This window comes from Ambystoma mexicanum, chromosome 6q (genome assembly GCF_040938575.1).
Source record: "Ambystoma mexicanum isolate Mex_15411 chromosome 6q, UKY_AmexF1_1, whole genome shotgun sequence".
NCBI lineage: Eukaryota > Metazoa > Chordata > Amphibia > Caudata > Ambystomatidae > Ambystoma > Ambystoma mexicanum.
The window spans coordinates 829654932-829678227 of NC_090937.1; the positions used below are offsets into that span (position 1 = coordinate 829654932).

Here is a 23296-nt window from a genome sequence, read left to right on the forward strand (position 1 = left end):
GTCCCAACAAGAGCTAATGAGCATGGAACCAACACAATTTAAGAGCATGTGTTACTGAAGATTCTCAGGACTCCTTCTTGTATTCGGATGTTTACTAGAGTCCCAAGCTCTACTGGAAAAATGCAGGTAACATTATGACATCTAACCATTCACACTCTCCTTTTGGAATATAATAATTGCTGAAGATTACCTGAACAGATTGGAAACTGTTGCTCCATATCATCATTAATTTGGAGCATATTGCATTTTCTGAAATGTATTTATTTATTTAGATTTAAAAAGCGTTCAGCGGGCCGGAGGAATCGTGGCGCTATTAAAGAATATTCACTTAATATAACTTAGGACAGAAATTGAATTGCGATAACGTGTTTTTTCATATGTATTCATTCCATACATATGATAATTCCACTTTCTCAAAATATCACCGATTTTGTGCTAGAATTTCTTTTAACTGGTATATTTGTTTTGAGAGTCAGTCTTATGGAACACATTTATATAGCGATAGAACTCATTTATGTATAAGTAATCCTTTCTAAAAAAAGATGTTTCAATATGAAAGGAAAGAAAACTGTACATTTATATTTATTGTCCTAAATCATGATGTGCTATTTTTAAGTGGTTTGGGCCCTGCATTGTGTATTAGTAACGAGTGAGCTAGTGTGGGAAAAAACGTGAACAGCCTAAAATTTGGGAGGTTAAAGTAACTAAGACTTTTAGAACTTTTTCAGGTGTTCACAGGAAAGTTTGAGTTCGTGGTAAATGACAAGGGATCCCTCTTAGAGGGACTGCAGAGTATTGCCATCCCCCAAAAGGATCTTTAACATTCCCCAGTATGTTACTGATTTATAACATTCCCCACCATGTTACTCGGGTCTGTCCTGCTCGCCCATGTCATTCAGGACATACAACATGTTTTGTTTCTTATATTTTCAGCTCTCTTGGGTCGGAATTAGAAAAAGGTGTATGAAGGTAAAACCATTTTACAAGTTTCTTGCAATTGTGGCAGGAGGCCCTGGAGAGCAATGTGGGGTACGATAAGTGTGACATTTGAAGGGTAACTGTAGTGTTGTACTGGTGACAAGGAATGTTTTGCAGTACATCCTTTCTGTGGTATTTACTCAGCACCTGATCCTACATGATAAGCAGAATAAATGTACAAACTGCACAAGATAACCAAGATCAAAGAGTCATGTTTTCTGTTTTATTCTTCATCTGTCATCTAGTCTCTATTACAGTCTCTACTACATACATGTACATTGCCTGAGCTGAGTCCCACGAACATATTTGGTCCATCTGTCACATAGCATTTATCATCTTTAGTAAACTCTATCTACCCACGCTTAAACTTCCTACAGCTCCTCAGTAGATATTGCTATTTTCTGTACAATGCTTAAATTACAATGTGTTGCCCTTCTCTCTCCTCTTTTCAGACCACTGTCTCCATAAATGGAACCCACAAACATGCAACTATAGCAAGAGTCACTAAAAAGCTACACTCAAATAGGCACATATAATTTATTTTATGACAAAACATTTCACTGACAAAGCAAGTGAATAGATGCCGCCTCATGAAATTGATGGAAACTAGTGGGATACATGAAAACTGCCTCAATGTGCAGTGATATATACCAAAATAATGCATAATTTAATTATCTGCGTTTTTCACCAGCTACTTACTTCCATGATAGACAAAACCAGCCTATATGTTCTTGTGTCATTGTATAAACTAAAATTCTGAAATGTGCTCAAAATGAAGCCTTATCCAGTTCCATTTCACTATTTTATTGAAATGAAGTCTGATGGGAATGGCCTGCAAATCATCATTACAGGAGTGAATAGGCCTTTCAGACACACAGAAACATATGATGCGCTGAATTGGCTTTGGGCAATGTTGGTTATTTTTCCATTGACATTACTGATAAACTACTTCACTTCAGCTCTGCATACAGTTTACGATGTGGGGGAAGATAAGACTCGTGCGCGACCAGTCTTGACCATATGGAACGCGTAACCTGTGTTTGCCTTATACCAAGAAAAACCCAAACATTTCCCAAAACAAAAGACAGTCTGAACAGGCCATCCAAATTGATTAGTAGCATCCACCTTTGCAATTTACATTTAATAAATAAAAGACCTTATAAATACAAACTAATATATCACTAGAAGCTGAAGTGTGTTATGCTCATTCATAACTATCGATTCCTTTCATTTCTAAATCCTAGATTCAAATAGATTTCATTGCCATAAATTGTCACTTTTGACATTATTGGAGATAATCATGCCTACAAGATACAGCTTAATGCGAACCCAAACAAAAGTGCCCTGTCTGAGCAGATCAGTTTAATTATTGGCTTAGAAGCCTCCTAGCATTGGTTTTATTATCCACATAAACAATACTGTGACTTTTGCATTAGAAAAAAAGGGGGCATTCAAATGTGCATTATACTTCCACTCAAAAATTTGTTTAGGGATAAATAGACAACACTACAATGTAAGAGAATGAGCGAGGGTGTTTTGCCATAATGAGACTCTTCCTAATTAGATGAGTCTAAGTTCAAATGTCCTGCAATCTGCAATTTCTAATAAGTAAGCCAATTATTAATAGTCATAACTCTATGAATAAATGACTGAAATAGATCGGACACATAGCAAGATGCCTGCATACGTTAACAAATTTGAGAAATCCATGTTCCATTAAGGTGAAAGATTGCTACCATGAATTATGGAATAGGATGACCTTGCATTCCTATTTATTAAGAGCAACCTGTCCCTCAGTTTATTTTGTTTCACATTTATAGGAAGTATGGTTACCCACAGACTATTGGAAATATTTGACCAATTGAATAGTGTGACATACACATGGGAATATTGCACATTTTAAAGAGCAGGAACACACAGTTGGCTGGAATTCTGACTTTTGGATCAAAAGCTACATAGAAGGGAAGAAGAACACCTGTCCCTAGTGGAGGAGTGATGAGTCTGGACCCTATATGGAAGATTGGATGTAACTATTAGGCATTCTGAATCGATTTACCCAAAGGCAGACCTGCTTTCCTGGAAAAAGGGGGAGGGACTAGAGCAGGCCTGCTGGCTGGGTCTTCCATGAGAACTCTTGAGTGTGTCTGCTGTCTTCAAACCTTAAAATAACATGTTCAAAGTGAATATACAAATAATCCCCAAAATGCAATTAGATAGGTCCCCTAGAATTATTGCCCTGATTTGTCCCTGGATTGGTAGGGAATGTAATGTTGGGCACTGGGAGGCGTTCATTCCAAATAGAGCACTTCGTGTTATTTTAGATGAAATGCAGCAGTGAATTGCATGATATTTTAAAACCTATTGAAATTTGACTGCATTTGGTAAAATGTAACATTCTGTGTAGAGAGTGCAGTGATGCATACATTAATATTAATAGCAAGTTAATATGAAATGGTACTTTACTATTATGAATAACATCTAATGGCATTGTACTTGAAGCTGAGGGAGATTACCTTTAATAAAAATGCATACATGATTTTCCTGTGCTGTGTGGGCTGTGCAAAATAGAGAACACTGTGGAAGTGAACACATTTCCACAGTTGATTGATAACTTGAGACCTGTGAAAGCCATAGGATTAAGAAGTGAATGGGTAGGTTAAAGGGAATAAGTCATCCTATAACGATTGCACATTAAAATAATCCTGATATAAAAAATGCCCTCTTGGGCAGAGGTACTCACCCTTGTTTAAGAAAATGAAAAAAAAACATTCTCCTAGGTTTGGTCAGTGAATTCACTAACCCAAACCTGAAACACTTGCATGCAATACATAACAGCTGGCAGTCAATTGCATGCACAAGCTAGACACCCAAACCCCCACTTACACCAAAGAGAATGAATAAAAGCAAATGTGTGCACCTAAATCTCATTTACGTGTGACTTTTTTCTCTGGTAACTGCATGTGTTTTTGACACTGGACAAAATAAAATGTTTTGAGATTTGCTAATGATTGAGCAAAGTTGTGTTGTATCCATGCAACCTTAAACGTGTTGCAAGTTCCTTGCAACCTCCAGCCTAGACTTAAGAATGCTGGCTTTTAAAGGGGAGAATATCCCTCTGCCTCCAGCTAAGCTGACAGAATGGCCTACCACCTTATTCATGCAACATAGTAGCACGTGGTAGTTGGCTTAGATCCCAGAAGATGTCTTTCCTTTGACTGAGAACACCACCATGTTATGCCCTGCTTCGTATGGTATTACTGATACTGATTGGTTGGGTTTGTTCGTCTCATAAGAACTCAAGGCAGGTGCTCTCCTTCAACCCTTTCACATAAGTACATTTTATTCAACCTTTACACCTTATTAAAGAAAGTGTTACCTTACAGGCATTTTAGAAAGGGATAGAGAAGAACAAACAGAATGGCATAATACATCAGCACAACATGTGCACGTTGAATCAAAAAATGGCTATTGTTGTAAAAAAATAATACATTTTTATTTTACAAAATATAATATCCATTTGCCCTTTAATGAATCACCAACAAATCAAATCAAACCCCTTGCAGTGTATAGGTCATATTTCTATCACACCACATTAATGAGCAGAGGCTATAAGAAACCATGTTTCAAAAAACCCCATAGTTGTTCTGTTCATACCCCCATATGCATATCACAATTCTCCCTAACAAATCCCAAAGCTTCGCTACCAACTAAGTCAAAAGAAGACCTGTCAATGCTAGGGGTTCAAAATCAAACTCAACAAACACATATATCATAACATCCCTCTGCAAGAGTAAAATGAAATAATGGTGTTAAATGAATCACTCATAAATGTCAAGATTGCAAAAATCAAAAGCAACATGCGATAATGAAGCCACAATGTTTAATGAATCCATCTTCCATATAACAAATGTAATGACCAGCAATAACACACCTTTAAGACAGTATATTCCCCAGAAAGGTAACTTATTGGATGCCTCTTTTCTAAGTCAGGCAGGACATCCCCTGTGGCCTGGAATTTGTGACAGGAACATCCAACAGCACCGCCTCAGCTTGTCTCATCTGATCAGCCCTCCCCTTGCTCCATTCATGTGTGCATGGCATTTACATACATTCTATATGGAAATCCCATAAGTATAATACTTACATGCCCCTTGATGAACAGTCTCCATGGGTCAATGTGTCTAAGGCAGACCTTTGTCACAGGGATGTTAAAGTCCTTCCATAAGGTGTGATGTGTATCAACAATCTAATTAGTACTTCCTCTCCAGCTTAATGCAGGAGTACAAACTGTAAGAGGATTCAATTCAACACTACAGCTAAGTCAACGCCTAGTCTATAATACTGAATGAAAACCATTATTGATATATCTTTAGGTCCAGTTCATGCGTTCTGGATGACTACCCCTATATAACACCCCTCTCTTGGAATCCCCCTGACCCCACTGAGCCAAGAAGTAGTTCTGTTTTGCAAGTTTAAAAGGTTTATTTGATGATTTAAACAATAGATATATATACGACACTTTATAATAAATTAATAATGGAATATCACACTTAATCTGATATGATACAGATTAACAACAGAGAATCTGGCACTAGCACACTTCTTTATAATTACTAAGGAGTTGAGATGAAATGGATAAGGTAGCACACTGGTAAATAGGAACAAAAGAAGAAGGTGGTACAAAATGCTTTATGTAAGCTCAGGTGGATGCAATATTCAATGAATGCAGTACAGAAAATACTCAATATGATTTCAACCAAACAATGTAATCACTTTTCTCTGGCTATTCACTCCCCCCCTCTTTATGCAATGCAAGGAAATGGGAGGGAAGCACACAGTTCTCAGAAATGCAATCAATGTAATCAGTTCAATCCAGCAAGCTTAGACAACAGAAAACAGATAGGAGTTTTGAAATCACAGGCAAATGCTTTGATAGGTGCTAGCAATGAATGAGAAATATGCTGGAAACGCTCTTAATTCCCTTTTAGAGGTTCAGGATGAGTGGTATCTAGTTAATATTAGTCCAGGCTCACACTAGCAATGATGCAGGGATAGTTAGCAGGTTAAACGAATTTCTGGCAAATGAAATCAGGCAGCAGCAGTTTTTTTACATGTGAAGAAATTGCAAATCGCGGCAAAATTCGCGGATGCGCCGAGCGCTATTACAAAGGAACCGCAAGGACTATCTCTACCGTTTTGGGGTCCTAGGAAAGCCTGGGATCTCAGCTTCCAAATGAAAGTTATTGCAAGTCTCTAGCCCAAACGGTTGCGGAGATATGAGTAATTTAGTAAAGGTCGTTTTTGGTTTTGTAAATTTTAAACGCACACTTTTTCAAAATGACAAATTTTACTAGAAATGACAGGTGACAGATAGGAGGCAGTTCTACTTAGGTTAAATAGATTGAATTAGATGAATTTAAACTAAGAGATGTGTTCTGAGTTTTGCTAAGTACTCACAAGAGATTTTGAACAGGAAAGCGACTTGGTCACGATCTTCAGTCTGGTCAGGTCTTTCCGGATTCTGCTCACAGCGCCTGGTCTGGTCTCTGCTAGACACAGCACAGCTTTCTCTCTGGTCTGGTCTCTGCTGGGCACAGCACTGCTTTCTCTCTGGTCTGGTCTCTGCTCTGGATAGATTGAAGTCTCTAGTTTGGCTTTCTGGAGTTTGATGGAGGTAAGTATGGATTTTTCCGGCAGGGCTTCCAGCGGCAGATGAAATTGAATGTCCCTATGTGTCCTGACTCTCTGCTTTTATCTGTTTCTTGAGAATGGGTGTGTGTGTTGCATCACTAGACTTGCCTCTCTCACCTGTCATTGGTCAAATTTTCATTCCTTACTTGATTGGAGGAATGAAATGAAGTGTCATCATGATGAGGTCTGTTTATGATACAGAGAACCCACCCCTGTCAACTTTACACACAATCTATATCTGACCTAAAAACATATTTGCACAGGTACACATTTGTTTAAAATTACATATACATGGTGTGGCTGAATTTAGCCATGTCTATGTCCAAATCTGCTCATTCTAGGAGCTCGCATTCAAAGAGTGTACATAATTGACTTTTTAACTGCTTTTTCAATTTCCGACATGGACCCAACTTTACATACATGTGTGCAGGGGGTAGGGACATTAACTGATGAAGTTTCAGATTTTTAACATGCACACATTTAGAGTAATATCCACTTTTCCGCTAAAACCCCCCTGAACATACCACCGGTTCCTACCACGTCTTAAACTGTGGGCAGAAAAATCACAAGAATTATGGTATCATTTATAAAATTTTCACATGTCCGCTCTATGAGTTATTCATCTTTTTAAAGTTATGTTCTGGCTCCAAAGGGGTGTGGTTTACCCTCAGCACAAGGTTGAATTTCTGGTTCTTTCCAGTTCTGCCAAGCCAGCTTGCTCTCACAGGCAGTGCTCCTCCCAGCTCCTGCCAAGAGGAAGCTACAATTTACGACTGCGGTAATAAAAACCTTTGCCTGAGTGAAGAGGGCTTTGTTCACTCTCTTGCAGAGCACAGATAATTCAATTATCAGATAGATGGCATATCCTTAGCTTGGGCAGCAAAAGGAAGGTTGGCCTGGGAACACAGTGGTGACTCAAGTTTCACTCCTGATGGGTAGTTGCTAGGCAAAATCAAGTTCCTTAAGCCAGACCTTCAGCTAACTGGCAGGTTTTTTTGTTGCTTTTTAACTTAACTTGCAATTTTACACATGCAGCTAGAATGCTGATTCTAAGTGCAAAACTATGACATTTCAACAGTTACAAAGGCATGTGACACCAAACATAGGTCACTCATTTAATCTAAACATTTTCGATTTTAGTATCTTTAAATCCAGTGCAACTTAAACTGCTGCAATCCACAGCTCAGCCAGTCTTGTTATAAACCTTGTCTTATGATCTTCATTTCCCAGATTCTGTAGGCACACAAAACTCCATTCTGCCAATGTCTGCTGGTGTTCAGTAAATATTTTGCACATGTTGCACTGTTAGAAATAGGCATTTTGACTTGCCTTCAGAAACACACAGAGTGGTTTTAAAACGCCGGCTTTTGGATAGTGGTGAGTACTGGTACTGCACTCATTTTTGGGATTTAAGAAATGAATTCCCCACACTTCTAGGTTGCATTTGGCAATCAGCATTGCCATTCCCAATGGTTTCAGACTACTGTGCGGGTAGTCCAATGGTGGTTTTAAAGCGCTTTGAAGCTAACCGGCGCTACTGTTTTTCCTTTGGCAACCCATTTCCCTCATGGCAACCCGGCCTTTCATTCTCGCACTGGTGGGTGGCAAGTGAGGCAACCATTTTGGTGGGCGCACAAACTGCGCAGCTTTCCTGGATTTCGGCGCACATGTGGGTTTTCCGCCATCTTGAATTTCCTAAGCCCACAGCACCAAATGTTGTAGCAGGGTAGCTTAAACGTGGGTCAGGACACCCTACAAGCCCCCCCACGTGACTGCACTTTGAGTTTGGGTCGATGGGGAGTCGCGTGCCCAAGGGTTTTGACCCACGCACCGGTCTGTCCGCATAATCTTCTTCCTCTTCTGTAGATGGCACAGTTCAGCATCTTCTTCTCCATCCGGTCAGATCGATCAGTTCTCCTCGCCGGTCCTGATGGGAAGATTGGGCGGTACCCCGGGCCCGTTGTGTCTTTGCTCCCGGTCTCCGGATCGTCCTTCTTGGTCATCCTTCATGGTTTCATCTCTCCTAGGATGATAAAGGAAGAGCGGCAATATCTACTCATAGACGATTTTTTTTTCCACCACTGTTGAGATAGTGGGGCAGCATATGCATTTCATCGTAACGAAATATTACATTCTTATTTTGAAAAAAAAAAACAGCATCACTAGAGACAGTTTCATGTAAATCACAATATTTTAGAGACTAGATGTGGTAGGTTTTATGATTGGAACTGAATTAGTCTGATACAGTACCCGCTAGGATTCCAGAGGATTCCTCCAGTTGTTGCAGAGTGTGCCTGGGATGGCAACATTTCAACTGGTTTATGTGGACCCACTTGTCTTCCCCCTCTGCCGAACCACCTTTGGGATGCGGATCTTGTAGGCCACAGGGGAGATCTTATCGACGATCTCAAAGGGTCCCTTCCATGTAGGCAAAAATTTGCGCTGCTTGGCCTGGTTCCTTTGGAAGTTGTATAGATAGACCCGGTCTCCCACCTGATATTCCTTCCTGGAAGTTTTCAGGTCATAATGGGTCTTCATGCTATCAGCCGATCTTTCTAGATTCCGCTGAGCATAAGCAAAAGCATGTTGGAGGTGTTTCCTTAAATTCTCTACATACTCATGAGTAGTGGAGGCATTTATCAGTGTCTGCTCTTGGGTCCTGTAGAGCAAATGCTGCGGAAGCACCATCTTGCGCCCAGTCATCAACTCAAATGGTGACATTTTGGTTGCAGATGAAGGGGTAGATCTGATGGCCATTAGGACCAGAGGTAATCGGATATCCCAACTTGGCCCAGAATCTGCCACAAACTTCTTTAATATGCTCACAATTGTCCGGTTATATCTCTCTACTGCCCCAGAAGAAGCTGGTCTATAAGCAATATGCAACTTCCTTTTGACCCCCAGTATCTCCCACATCTTTGTCATTACTTCACTGGTGAAGTGGCTACCTCTGTCTGACTCAATCCTTTGAGGTAGACCAAAACGGGAAAAGATGTGGTTAATCATCAAGGCAGCTGCAGTTTCTGCCTTGCAGTTTGGGGCTGGGAGACATTCCACCCACTTGGTAAACAAGCATGTCACAGTCAACATGTACTTATTCCCCCTAGCCGAGCGAATCACAGGGCCTACAAAGTCGATTTGTAAATCTGACCATGGCAGTGTCATTCCCCTCTTTTGTAAAGGCGCCCGGTGCGTGAGGGATGATGGCTGAAATTGTGCACACACAAGACAACCCTTCAAATATTGGTTGAGGTCCTGGCCCATGTGTGGCCAGTATGCAACCTCTCTTAAGATTTCCAATGTTGTGTGAAACCCCCTGTGACCGGCAGTGGCCGCATCATGGGCGTGACTTAACATCAGGCTTCGGAATGAGGTAGGAACCACCCACTGATCGTGGCCAGCTTTGGATTTCCTTACCAACAAACCGTCTTGGATCCGGAACATTTTTGGACATTTCATCAACACTCTTAGGTCCTCTTTCCCAATGTAATCGGTATCCGTCAGGGGAAAGTTCTCAGGGTCCTCAAGGTGCTGGTAAAATTGACCAATAATTGGATCCCCCTTCTGAGCAGTAATCAAATCCGCATCAGGGGTCTCCTTACTCCATTGTGCAATTGAAAGGTCGTTGTGAGCATTTGTCTGGGACCTAGTGATAGCGGTGACCTGGATTTCCCCCAACAGGGACTCAATCTCAATTAGATCCCCTTGGATGGCCCCGGTTTTGGCCAGCTGATCAGCTAAGTCATTTCCAGTTTTGTCTGGTCCCTCTACTTTGGAATGACCCTTGATCTTTTTCCAATAGATGGTCATCTCATTCGAGGTGACCAGATCATCAATGTTTTGGATCAACTTCCCATGTTTCAAGGGTTTGTTGTTAGCACATAACATGCCTCTGGTTTTCCAATTAACCAGGTGCTCCACGAACCCGTTCCGTACATAATCCGAATCTGTGATTATGACCAGTTCGTGGAGTTGATGCTGGACAGCAGTGAGGATGGCCTGATGCACAGCCATCAATTCTGCCACCTGACTACTTCGGGGACCAATTTTGTACCCAGCGGAGGGTTCTGGGGACTCATTCACCCATGCATTCCCTACGCCGGCCACCAGTTCTTTCTCCCCGTTGTTGTCAACATGGTAAGAGCATCCATCCACATAGACAGTGGGCATTCCCTCACACTTGTCTTCTTCAAAGACTTTGTGGGGGGAATTAAGGTATGCCTCCATGTTGTCCTTTATTTTTAGACTTTCGTCCTCGAGACAGTTTTCTCTGGCACAATCATGCAAGTCAGCCAGACCTTGCGCGAGGGGACTCTTCTTGTTTTGGCCATATCTGACCTCCACAGGAAAGCCTTGCATTGACAGAATCCAGGAAGTAATTCGGGAATTACTCACATTTCCGGCCCGGATTCTGTCACTTTGGAGATATTGCAGAGGCTGGTGTGGAGTCTCCAATATGATGTGTTCCCCCTGGATAAACGGGCGGTAATTCTTCAATGCCCACACCGTTGCCAGGAGTGCCTTCTCACAATCGTTGAATTTTTCCTCCACAGAGGATAAAGTTTTGCTCGCATAGGAGATTACTTTATTGACCTTGTCATGCTTTTGGTATAATACTGCCGTCAAGCACGTATTAGAGAACCCTGTCTCCAGGAAGAACTCCTTGTTTCTGACAGGGTAAGCTAGGCAAGGCGCTTGTGAGAGGCTTCTTTTGAGTTGTTTTACTGCCTCGGCTTGTTCTGGACCCCATTCCCACTTGACCCCCCCCTTCAGGAGATGAATCAGGGGTCTGGTGATCTCTGCGTAGCCCTCAATGAACTTTCTGCTGTAATTAGTCAGTCCAAGGAGGCTCCTTAGTTCCCGCAGAGTTGTGGGGTCTTTCAGTTTCTGAAGTGCTTCCACTTTCTTTTCCTGGGGACAGAGACCCTGAGGAGTAATCTCATGCCCCAAGAAATTAACACGGGTTCTACACCACTGTGCTTTCTGAAAGGAAAGTTTTGCTCCGGCAGCCCTCAACTGTGTCAGAACATAACGGATCTCCGCTATGTGTTCCTCCACAGATGAACTTTTGATGAGGACATCATCTACATAAGCCAGGTTACCCCTTGCACCCAAGTCAGGCATGGCCTTGTGTAGAAAAATGTTGAATTCATTACCGGAGTTGAGGTATCCGAAGGGAGTCCGGGTCCATGTGTACTGCTGGCCCCCAAAGGTAAAAGCCAGTTTGTATTGGTCCTCCCTACTGACAGGCACAGTCCAGTATCCATTGGTCAGGTCTATTGCAGTGAATACCTGTGACCCCTGGATCTGGGCCAGCCCTTGGTCAATGTAGGGCAGAGGCCATCGGGAAGTATGGACCCGTTTGTTGAGCTCCCTGAGGTCGGCACAGAGTCTCCACTGGCCGTTTGGCTTCAATATCCCCAGCACCGGATTATTGAAGGTGCTGTGGACTGGACGGATTATTCCCCGGGACTCAAGGTTCTTAATTATTTCAGTAAGGGACTCCATTGATGCGAGAGGCAAGCGATATTGCTTCACAAACACAGGAGTCATGCCAGGGTCCGTGGGGATTGTTGTTGTGTGGATGTCAGTGCGACCACAGTCATATGAGTCTACCGCAAAGAGATCCTGGAAATCCAAGAAAACTTGTTTCAACTTTTGCTTTTGTTCCAGAGTCACACAGGCATCAGCTAGGTTGACTCTCTCTTCCACCATCTGCCTGAAGCCTGGGAAGACTTCTGGTTTGGCTATCTCCGCGGCCTCCTCCAGCTGGGTGGAGAAGTCCCTAGTCAGAGTGCTGATTTGGACCGGAGGCTTCAGGTGGGAAAGGCAGCCCTCATGGACCTGGAAAATCACCTCATCCCTCCTGAAGTCACACGTCACATCTTCCTTACCATAAGGGCAGGAAGTGTACACCAGGAAGTTCCCCCCATGCCGGGTAAAAATCCTGTCTGGTGTTGTATTGTCCTCACTGTCACTGTCAACACAGTCCTTGGGGATTGGTCCTAACAGTTCATTTACTAAGTTGATGGAAAAATGTCGGTCATCAACCGCCATTCCAATAATGGTGCCTGCGGCTAGAGTAATAATCTTTAAGTCGCTGTTATCCACCTCTATTGGAATGGTGTCATGTTCTATGTTGACTAATGGTGTTGGGTTTACCCCCAACCCTTGCTGTTGGAGAGAAGCATTTAGATGTATGTAAGCATCAGGGTTTTTCAACTCTTGTCCCCTTTTAACTTTCACTTCCAGGGAGAATTGTCGGGTCCTTTCTGGGATGGTGACTTCCTCTTTAACCTGAATTTCAACTGCATAAGGTAGCAATTGAGCTGACCTAAATGCTTTTTCTGGATCGTCAAAGCCCATGGGATTATCCGCTAATCGGGACCAAGCTTTGAAGTTTATTAGGTCCAAACTAATGGCAAAGCGATTGAGAATGTCACTGCCTAAGTAAAAGGCGGCAGGGACGTCTCGCACGACCCAACAATTATGGACTATGCTCTTGTTGCCAATGGAGATTTTGAGCATACACCTGCTTGGCAGGAGATGTTTGGAATTAGGTGCTTCCAGGTCCATTTCCCATTTGTCTATCAGTTTGAATGTGGGAATGGCTGGATCTTTTGGAAGTTGGCGAAACATGGCTTCGCTGATGAAGCTCTTACCGTTGTTCACACACACTCGAGCGAGAACAGAGTCCTTCCCATCATTTAACTGAACAGGGATGAACAACTGCTCTCCAATTTGCTGAATATCAGCCTGGCTCTGAGCTGATTTCACATCTTTCTGGACTATAGGAGTGGGAGTTTCTGATTGTGGATTAGTATAGAATCTCAGAGTGTTTCCTTCCAGCGTGGAGTACCACTTTAGACTGGAAGGAAGGTTGATTTTCAGAAATAGAGAGGACCCCCCATCACCAGTCTGTTGTCCTACTGCTATTACTGTCACGTCTGGAATTTGGCTATTCTGGAAGTGAAATTCTACTTGGTCAGATTTTTGTTCAACCATGTGGCATGTGCCGTTTAAACTAACATGGTTGACACTCTGTTTTAATTTTATTGGTCGGCTAGTCTGGGTCCAGAGGACCTTGTTTACGCAATCTATTAGGGGTGACAACCTTCTCAGGAGGTCATTCCCTAGTAAACAAGGGGTGCCCTCTGGGGTCACAACTATGACCGGGTGTTTCAGCTTGTGTCGCCCAATTTTAATGTCCAAATCTGCAGTCCCCTCAACGGGAATTTCCTTCCCGTCAAAGTTCTGTAGTTGTCCCGGAAGAGAGGTGAGAGGAATTTGGTAATTCTCTCCCCTTCCTGCATTCAGTTTGTCAAAGGCCCTTCTGGACAGAAGGGTAGCTTGAGATCCAGTGTCCACCAGTGCCGAGATTGTACCCTGCCCCTGTACTTGTACCGGGGCATAATATCTTCCCTCCTTCTCCTCAAGGGGGCACAGATAATGAACATTTTTGGACAACTGGTGGGCTAATTTTCTGGTTTTGGACATCGCTAGCGAAGAGATTTGGGCAGAATTCTGTGGAGAGCCTTGGGAATCTGAAAGAAAAATTTGGCAACTGGAGATCAGAGCCATTGTGGGTTCCCCTGGCTCCGGTTCTGGGCCGCCCCCCCCTTTTTGGAGGCAGTCACCAGGATGAGTTTGAACCAGGGGATTTTCTTGCTGTTGGTTCTGGGATGAGATGGTGGGCGGCGGTAGCTCAGTCTCCACATCTCCCCAGTCTGGATTTGCATCCCTAGGGACCCATTTTTCTTTGGGAGGAGTTCCCCCCTCTCTGAAGGAGAAGATCCTTTTCCCAGGATCCTCTGAGGATCCCTCTCCCTCAAATTGGAAGATCTGTACCTCCTCCTCAAACTGAGTCTGTTTGGGTCTTTTGTTTCTCCTACCCCCCCTCTGCTCCTTAGGAGGCAGACTTTCCGGGGCAAGAGATTTTGTTTCCGGTTCCTGGGTTTCCAGGGGCTGTTTACAAGTGAGGAAGGAAGCTTCCTCCAAGGCTTTACACCCCCCTTCCCCTTGTGCCTCCTCCCTGGGAACCGGTGCGTTATCGGGGTGCTGCCCCCGTCATTGTTCTGGAGCACCAGGTCCAGAGTTGGGTGCGTTCTGCGCCGGCATGCTGATCTGAGGGTTCTGCTGCGCCCTCAGTATATGACCCATATCCCGCGCCATGTTTTGAACCTGGCGCTCTAACTGGGAAACCCGCTCAGGCTGATACGGGGCCCTGTTTTCTCCCCTGGGCTGATCCCGGGAAGGGTAGCTGTCCCTCCTCTGGTAATACCCCGGGTTGGGAAGATTTGGGTACCCCTCCACCCTTGGCCTCCCCTCTCCCGGATTCAGTGGTTTGGGCTCAGGGAATTGGGGAAAGAAGGATGGATGGTTTTGGGGCTGAAAGTCGGGAGGATATCTGGGGAAAAAGTTCTGCCCAGGGTTTGGTAAATTTCTGCCCTCCTGTGGGAAGTTTGGAGGGAAGTTCCCTGGGTTAGGTGCTTGGCTGGATCCCCCCCCTTGGGCTGGAGGAGTCCACACATAACCCAGGATGGGTCTGTTACCTTTGTAGCGAGGACTTACATAGTCAGGAGAGCGAGGGACCCCATTTGTGGGGCTGCCTCCCTGGCTCCCTGTCTGTGACTGGCCCGAGGACCTTCTGGGCCTAGCATTATTAGGTGCAGGTAGGTTTTTAGGCCCCCCCATCTCCAGATCCAAAACGGGGGTGACCTTTACCTCTGCCACCTTGACAGCAGCAGGGTTGCTGTTGGCTTTGGGGTTTTTCTGGGCATTGCTTTTATTTTCTATGGGCTTCTGCACCTCATAGATCCGGGTAGCCTGTTCAATGACCCAGTCTAAAGATCTTTTCTCATGAAAATCCCTCACGAGCTGGGTCATGATATATTTGGGCAAGGCATGGAAAAACGTATTTATAAACTCTCTACTATCTGTGCGCACCCTTCTTGTGGTCTGTGCAAAAGCACGCTTTAACTCCTGCACAAATTCTTGTGGGGCCTGATCCTCCCCACATTGCAAATTGTAGGCTGCCTTGCGAGCCTCTTGAGGATTTCTGTGAACAGAAAAATGTTTCAGGATGGCCGCCTTATAGGTGGACCATCTTAAATGATTTTGGTCCTCCAGCCCCGCAAAGAAGCTGGAGTATTCCGGGGAGAAGGTCCACTTTACATATTGAATGCAGCTTTGGCTGTCCTTCAAATGGAAAGTCTCCATCATTTGTTCAAACAACTCTAAGTGCTCCCAAACAGAATACTTAGCGTTCTTATGGTAAGGCGTGATGACGCTCCTGATCGCCTTAATCTGCTTTAAGGGGTCCTTAAGCAAGGCCCTTTTTGCCTTATTGGCCTTTTTGGTTCGGGTAACCCTTGTCCATTCTTCCTCGGACTCAGAGGCACTGCTCCCAGAGGTTCCCGTCTGTTCTTCCAGGTTTTCCCGGATTCTGCGAGCCTGGGAATGGCTGGCAGAATGTGGGGACCTGGTCTCCTGTGTCCTGCGCAGTTCAGAGGAGTCTTCAGATTCCTCCTTGCTGCCAGGATTTGATGGGTACCCCCTCCACTGACCTAACTGGGCAGAGGTTTTCAGGATGCCCTTAATGGGCCTACTCTCCTGGGGTTCCCCATTGAACTGTACTGTACTTGGGTGCCCATACCCGGATGCCCACCCCTCCATTCCTGAGTGGTACTGGCCTATGAGCCCCATACTCTTAGCTGGATAGTAATCTGCCATCCCTGCGGCCCTGTGCTCATGTGCGCCAGGGGACATGGGGGTGGTAGAGTCCAGGGACTGGGGGAGATGAAGGCCCCTGGGGTTAGGGCTCCTGCGGTTATGGTCAGGAGTCTCTCTTTCCCAGCGGACCTCATCTCTATCCGCCCCTGCTCCCTGTTGCAATGCAAGAGCCTGCATTTGTGCTTTCAGTTCCTCTGTTAAGGCCTTACTCGACTCTATCAGTCTCTCCTGCATCGCTACCTGCTGTTGGAGCCTATCATTGTGTTGACAGAGGGCCTCATTCTCCCTCTGTGCTTCCTGGTTGGTCCTGGAGAACTGGGCCAGTCTTTGCTGCAGGAGGTTTACCTCCTGGGCAATGTCCCTATTGGCCTGCTCCTTTCTTGCTAGAGCATCTTCCACCCTTCTGGTGTGCTCTACCAAGTTCTGGTTTTCTTTTTGGAGATCACCCAGCCCCTGGTGGGCCAGGTGATTTTCTTCCATTTTTCTTTTTAAATGGCAGACTTCCTGGCCTAAGGCGTCTCTTTCCTGACTAAGAGCCTGGATTTGTGCCGCCAGGTCGTCCCTTTGCCTTTGGAAGGCACCAGCTTTCTGGCGCTCCTGATCAAACTCTGCCTGGGTATCCAGGTCTTTCAGAATCAGTTTATTGCTCTCCTCCTTCACTCTATCTAGGTGGCCTTGCAGGGTGACTACCTGCTCAGCACATGCCCTATTGAAGTCTAGCTGTTGCTCCAGCTTTTTCTGGCTTTGCAGTAGGGAGTCCAAACCTTCTTGGTGTTCCTTCTGCAAGGCCAGAAATCTGGTATCCTGTTCTGACTTTTCCTTTTGCAGCACATCCATATCCTCCTTTATTTTAGTGATGTACTGTCTGGTCTCATTTTCTGACTCCTGGCTTCTGTGCAGCCTTTGCTCAGAAGAGTCCAGATCAGATTGGGCCTTCTCTAACGCCATCTGTTGCCTTTTTGCCAGATCATGGCCTTCAGCACATTTATCCTGTATGGCTCCCATGTATAAATATAAATATGCCGCTATCCTAACAATCTTGTCGTGCTCATCTTTGGCCTTAGGAGCCATATATAGTTCACTCAGGGCCACGTGTAATGGACCCTGATCTCTATATATATCTGACCCTGTTTCAGTGACCTGTTGCGTGATGGCCTGCAACCAGACTGTTTGGTCCTGGTGAGTCCATTCACCTCTCACAAATAGTTTGTGCAAGAAGTGCTCTCTGGCTATTTTCATATCTACCAAGGTCGTCATTCTAGAGATTGGTCTCTGTCCTGACTTACAGAAGTTAGTATTTTAGTTTTGCAGAACAGAACTTTTCTTGGAGTGTCCCTTTTGAGGAATGCTTCACAGCGTAATGCAGCGTGGTGATCCGACTGGATGTATGTATCCCGTCAGTTAGCACACTGTATTAAGCTGCACAAGTGGTATTCTAACCCAGAATCCCGGATACGAGCCCCCACTTTGTAAGAGGATTCAATTCAACACTACAGCTAAGTCAACGCCTAGTCTATAATACTGAATGAAAACCCTTATTGATATATCTTTAGGTCCAGTTCATGCGTTCTGGATGACTACCCCTATATAACACCCCTCTCTTGGAATCCCCCTGACCCCACTGAGCCAAGAAGTAGTTCTGTTTTGCAAGTTTAAAAGGTTTATTTGATGATTTAAACAATAGATATATATACGACACTTTATAATAAATTAATAATGGAATATCACACTTAATCTGATATGATACAGATTAACAACAGAGAATCTGGCACTAGCACACTTCTTTATAATTACTAAGGAGTTGAGATGAAATGGATAAGGTAGCACACTGGTAAATAGGAACAAAAGAAGAAGGTGGTACAAAATGCTTTATGTAAGCTCAGGTGGATGCAATATTCAATGAATGCAGTACAGAAAATACTCAATATGATTTCAACCAAACAATGTAATCACTTTTCTCTGGCTATTCACTCCCCCCCTCTTTATGCAATGCAAGGAAATGGGAGGGAAGCACACAGTTCTCAGAAATGCAATCAATGTAATCAGTTCAATCCAGCAAGCTTAGACAACAGAAAACAGATAGGAGTTTTGAAATCACAGGCAAATGCTTTGATAGGTGCTAGCAATGAATGAGAAATATGCTGGAAACGCTCTTAATTCCCTTTTAGAGGTTCAGGATGAGTGGTATCTAGTTAATATTAGTCCAGGCTCACACTAGCAATGATGCAGGGATAGTTAGCAGGTTAAACGAATTTCTGGCAAATGAAATCAGGCAGCAGCAGTTTTTTTACATGTGAAGAAATTGCAAATCGCGGCAAAATTCGCGGATGCGCCGAGCGCTATTACAAAGGAACCGCAAGGACTATCTCTACCGTTTTGGGGTCCTAGGAAAGCCTGGGATCTCAGCTTCCAAATGAAAGTTATTGCAAGTCTCTAGCCCAAACGGTTGCGGAGATATGAGTAATTTAGTAAAGGTCGTTTTTGGTTTTGTAAATTTTAAACGCACACTTTTTCAAAATGACAAATTTTACTAGAAATGACAGGTGACAGATAGGAGGCAGTTCTACTTAGGTTAAATAGATTGAATTAGATGAATTTAAACTAAGAGATGTGTTCTGAGTTTTGCTAAGTACTCACAAGAGATTTTGAACAGGAAAGCGACTTGGTCACGATCTTCAGTCTGGTCAGGTCTTTCCGGATTCTGCTCACAGCGCCTGGTCTGGTCTCTGCTAGACACAGCACAGCTTTCTCTCTGGTCTGGTCTCTGCTGGGCACAGCACTGCTTTCTCTCTGGTCTGGTCTCTGCTCTGGATAGATTGAAGTCTCTAGTTTGGCTTTCTGGAGTTTGATGGAGGTAAGTATGGATTTTTCCGGCAGGGCTTCCAGCGGCAGATGAAATTGAATGTCCCTATGTGTCCTGACTCTCTGCTTTTATCTGTTTCTTGAGAATGGGTGTGTGTGTTGCATCACTAGACTTGCCTCTCTCACCTGTCATTGGTCAAATTTTCATTCCTTACTTGATTGGGGGAATGAAATGAAGTGTCATCATGATGAGGTCTGTTTATGATACAGAGAACCCACCCCTGTCAACTTTACACACAATCTATATCTGACCTAAAAACATATTTGCACAGGTACACATTTGTTTAAAATTACATATACATGGTGTGGCTGAATTTAGCCATGTCTATGTCCAAATCTGCTCATTCTAGGAGCTCGCATTCAAAGAGTGTACATAATTGACTTTTTAACTGCTTTTTCAATTTCCGACATGGACCCAACTTTACATACATGTGTGCAGGGGGTAGGGACATTAACTGATGAAGTTTCAGATTTTTAACATGCACACATTTAGAGTAATATCCACTTTTCCGCTAAAACCCCCCTGAACATACCACCGGTTCCTACCACGTCTTAAACTGTGGGCAGAAAAATCACAAGAATTATGGTATCATTTATAAAATTTTCACATGTCCGCTCTATGAGTTATTCATCTTTTTAAAGTTATGTTCTGGCTCCAAAGGGGTGTGGTTTACCCTCAGCACAAGGTTGAATTTCTGGTTCTTTCCAGTTCTGCCAAGCCAGCTTGCTCTCACAGGCAGTGCTCCTCCCAGCTCCTGCCAAGAGGAAGCTACAATTTACGACTGCGGTAATAAAAACCTTTGCCTGAGTGAAGAGGGCTTTGTTCACTCTCTTGCAGAGCACAGATAATTCAATTATCAGATAGATGGCATATCCTTAGCTTGGGCAGCAAAAGGAAGGTTGGCCTGGGAACACAGTGGTGACTCAAGTTTCACTCCTGATGGGTAGTTGCTAGGCAAAATCAAGTTCCTTAAGCCAGACCTTCAGCTAACTGGCAGGTTTTTTTGTTGCTTTTTAACTTAACTTGCAATTTTACACATGCAGCTAGAATGCTGATTCTAAGTGCAAAACTATGACATTTCAACAGTTACAAAGGCATGTGACACCAAACATAGGTCACTCATTTAATCTAAACATTTTCGATTTTAGTATCTTTAAATCCAGTGCAACTTAAACTGCTGCAATCCACAGCTCAGCCAGTCTTGTTATAAACCTTGTCTTATGATCTTCATTTCCCAGATTCTGTAGGCACACAAAACTCCATTCTGCCAATGTCTGCTGGTGTTCAGTAAATATTTTGCACATGTTGCACTGTTAGAAATAGGCATTTTGACTTGCCTTCAGAAACACACAGAGTGGTTTTAAAACGCCGGCTTTTGGATAGTGGTGAGTACTGGTACTGCACTCATTTTTGGGATTTAAGAAATGAATTCCCCACACTTCTAGGTTGCATTTGGCAATCAGCATTGCCATTCCCAATGGTTTCAGACTACTGTGCGGGTAGTCCAATGGTGGTTTTAAAGCGCTTTGAAGCTAACCGGCGCTACTGTTTTTCCTTTGGCAACCCATTTCCCTCATGGCAACCCGGCCTTTCATTCTCGCACTGGTGGGTGGCAAGTGAGGCAACCATTTTGGTGGGCGCACAAACTGCGCAGCTTTCCTGGATTTCGGCGCACATGTGGGTTTTCCGCCATCTTGAATTTCCTAAGCCCACAGCACCAAATGTTGTAGCAGGGTAGCTTAAACGTGGGTCAGGACACCCTACAAAACATTTCGATGTCCATCAACTTATCTGTCACACGCAAAATGCTTGCTTTGTCTGTCTGGTTATCAATCTGCTGCAAAGACTGCCCAACGTGTCTAAAACCACATTATCTGTGCCCAGTAAAATGTGTATCTCTTTTGCTCTATCAGTCCCTACATCTGTGCCCATATAGCACTGGAAGCTACATGCTTGTATGTACAAAGTGCAAAGCCCTTTGCGCAGTGCATCTATGGAGGGCTGTTGTTCTAATACTTTTCATGGGGAATTAACATGAAGTTGCCAGTACCCCTTGCTGGTTCAATCTGCAAGCTATAGGATTCTATGCAGAACTAAATAGGTATGTATTACTCATTCATTTATAAGTGAAAAAGTACCCTAAAAACACCAATCTCACTTGAAAGGTTGTCTTACAAATAAAAACCAAATGCAGTTTAATTCAGGTGTCTAGCATTTTTAGTGTTTCCTGCTCTTCAAGGCACTATAATGCTATTCTAAATACATCCTGTTGCACTGCTCTATAAGCATATAGCACATTACTTATTTAATAGTGTCAAAAGATTATATTCTACTAATAGTACCTTGGCCGGCCTATGCTAGTTTGCTTATATGACGGGAATTCTAGCATGCCATGGTATCTCATATGTTGTTTCCCTGCCCTAGAGGGAAGAATGGGTGCCAACACCTGTCAAAAGAGCTATTACATACTGGTAGATTAGCAGCATTGTGGTCACAGAATTAAGTGCTGTCAGGGGAGGACATGTGTTAATTTTGGGTTAGAATAGTTAGAAACAATATTAATACTTCTGTTTAGTCACTGAATGTGTGTATTATATTTGCCGACATTGTCGCATATACGCCAATGTGATGTAAACCTTATGTATTGTGGTGACATCCCCTATATAAAGTCAGGGTACCAACTTTCATTCATTATTGTTTAATAAATTCAGGATTTAATCACTAGCAGCCTTTTTCTTATCCCAGGATTGTGGAGTTGAACTGTCTTTCGGGCTGTAAAACCTTTAGTTACAATTGTGCTTTTGACCAACATTCATTTTCTGGCCTCTTCGTTTGAACATGGCCTGATTTACAGAAGATTTATTTTTAATGGTGCAATCCCATAGGAAAATGCTCTGTGAATTAGGCTCACAATCTCTTGTGTAGACCAATAGAAGAGTTTCTGGTGATAGCAAGGTCGGCCTCTCACTGTTCGCCCCCTTGAAAACTGGTACTTCAATGAGCTGTAAAACCTAGCCATGTCAGAATAAGAGGCCATTTTGTGCTTCTCTATTTTATGGAATGGCACTTCCTACAGATGAAAGCCATGAAGCTAAAATTGGACTACGAAGACTCTGCTTTTGAAAACAAAGTCCTGCATCAGAAACATGTAATGTCCAAGAACTGGAATAATTGACAAACCGGAACCATGGCTGAATACGCTGGCAATTTATTTGTTCATCCCTGAGGCTCGACTCTGGAGTCAACGGCCTTTCGAGCATAGCAGTAACCATGCAGGTTATTCTGCATGGTTTGCTGAAGAAAATCATTTCAATGCAATTTTCATTTCGATAGCCTTACATTTTGCCAAGAAAACGAATGACCATATGTTTCGTTTTCTAACTGGTAGTCTTTAAGATTGATTGATCACATTATAGTAGATGTATTGTTCCGCCACTATCATATCTGCTTACCCCTCAAGCGCTCTCAACATTTCTTTCTCTTTCTTCACAAACACAAAGAGCTTGTTTAATGCATGTTTCATGCTCAGTGGCAATTTGTTCTACTTATGATGTGGAAGTGCTTCTCTCATACATTTAATACAAACAGGGTGTTCAGGCGAACCGGTCGAATATTGGCATGCATGTATAGTCATTTTTATATGTGTGCAATATACAGTCTAGTAAGTACTCTCCAACAATTTGCATAGGATAGCATTATTTCACCTTGGAAGAAAATAATACATATAAAAGATTAAGCAATGTCCTTTGGGACTTTGAAACAATATGAAAAGGTAGCATGAGAAATAGAACAAGCATTGGCAAAGAGAACAATTTTGGCTTTTGTGTGGGTGTGTGACAGGCATTTAACAGTCACTGCGACAGTGATACTGCCTGGCTGTAAAATGCATTGAACAGATGTTAAGGACTCACATATGAATTAAAAATCAAGTGACTGAATACACCACTTGGATAAGATTGTTTATTACATTAGGAGCACATTTACAACTTCAGTTATAAATACCATTTTTTAGAGATAATAATACCAAACCCT

At 43.3% G+C, this 23296-nt stretch overlaps 1 protein-coding gene across 4 annotated transcripts in view; it reads right to left on the reverse strand.

Annotated features, from left to right (window-relative positions):
* The window catches only part of FSTL5 (follistatin like 5), a 3721575-nt gene that overhangs the window by 552966 nt on the left and 3145313 nt on the right, over positions 1–23296 (reverse strand). The window lies entirely within an intron of this gene.